Below are 1637 nucleotides of genomic sequence, written 5' to 3' on the forward strand. Positions count from 1 at the left end.
CACTGTCTTCCATCCTCAGGAGGTTTAATATCAGCCTAGAATGTATATGCATACATAGAGTACCACTCGCTCACCCATGATTTTGCTTTCTATGGCTTCCGTCAATCACGGTCTGAAAATATTAAATGGAAAATTCCAGAAACACACAATTCATAAGTTTTAAATTGTATGCTGTTCTGAATAGTGTGATGAAACCTCACACAGTTGCACCCAAGGTGGAATCACTTTTTTGTCCAGCATGGCCTGTGTATACTACACTCCCGTTAGCCACTCAGTAGTTGTCTCAGCTATCAGAGTGACTGTTGCAATAATTGCAAGGCTGTATTCAAGTAACTTCTGCTTTTTAAAGATTTAAATTAATCAGCCGGCGTCTGCAAGGGTCTTGCCATGTCCAGCTCGAGCACCAAGATCGTGCAGCGCAGGGCGAGAAGACCGATGAGTTCGAGTCCAGCCTCTGCCAGGTCCTGCTGGAGTTGGAGATGAACTCAGACCTCAAGGCGCAGCTGCGCAAGCTCAACTTCACGGTGGCCAAGGAAATCGAAGCTGTCGGCTGTCAGAAAGCTATCAGCATTTTTATCCCAGTTCCCCAGCTGAAGTCTTCCCAGAAAATGCGGGTTGGGCTAGTTCGAGAGTTGAAGTTCAGCGGGAAGCATGCGGTCTTTATCACAGAGGGGAGAATTCTGCCTAAGCCAACTTGAAAAAGCCACACGAAAAATAAGCGAAAGCGTTCCCAAAGCCACACACTGACCGCCGTGCACGACATGATCCTGGAGGACCTGGTCTTCCCCAGTGAGTTCGTGGGCAAGAGGACCCGCATGAAGCTGGACAGCAGCCGGCTCACCAACGTGCCCCTGGACAAGGTCCACGGTTGGACAAGGTTCAACCGTGCAGCACAAGGTTGAAACATTCTCTGGTGTCTATAAGAAGCTCATGGGCAAGGACCTGAATTTGGAATTCCCAGATTTTCAGTTGTAAGCAGTTAAAAATGCCAAAAGAAAGTTATCATTCATAGTAAAAAAAAAAAATTAAACTGTTTATTTTAACTGATATATAAAAATTGTACATATTACGGGGTACCATGTGATGTTTCAATACACTGTATGCAATGTGTAATGTTTAAATCAGGATAGACATCTGGCTATTCAAATATTTATCATTCTTTAGGGAAAAAACATTCAACATCCTTTTTTCTAGCTCTTGGAATTGTAGGATGCATTATCATTACCTATAGTCACCCTATGTAGAGTAGCACACTAGAACCTCTTCTATCTAACTATACAAATAACCCATACTTAGTAGCCTAAGGCTACATCACAATGTCAATGTCATCACCCTCACTTCATCTCTTCATATAAGCTCTGTATCATCTCACATCATTACTCAAGGAATGAGCATAGTATAAGACATTTTGAGACTTATTACAGTATGTTGCAATAACCCTAGCTATTATTAGTTGCTAATAATCTATTCTTGTGCCTAATTTATAAGTTAAACTTAATATAAGTGTACATGTATGGGGAAAAATCAGTGTGTATAGGACTGGTACCATCCACGGTATTTGGAGGTCTCAGAACATAGCTCCTGCAGATTGAGAAGGACTACTATAGATTGGGTTAAAACAAGGGTCATCAAGCTAT

The 1637-nt window shown here is 42.1% G+C and overlaps 1 pseudogene; it reads left to right on the top strand.

Annotated features, from left to right (window-relative positions):
* The first annotated feature begins 387 nt into the window (after positions 1-387).
* On the top strand, positions 388-975 carry LOC102007239 (annotated as a pseudogene).
* Positions 976-1637: the final 662 nt, after the last annotated feature.

This window comes from Chinchilla lanigera, unplaced genomic scaffold, assembly GCF_000276665.1.
Source record: "Chinchilla lanigera isolate Chin_1 unplaced genomic scaffold, ChiLan1.0 scaffold00020, whole genome shotgun sequence".
NCBI classification, from domain to species: Eukaryota; Metazoa; Chordata; class Mammalia; order Rodentia; family Chinchillidae; genus Chinchilla; species Chinchilla lanigera.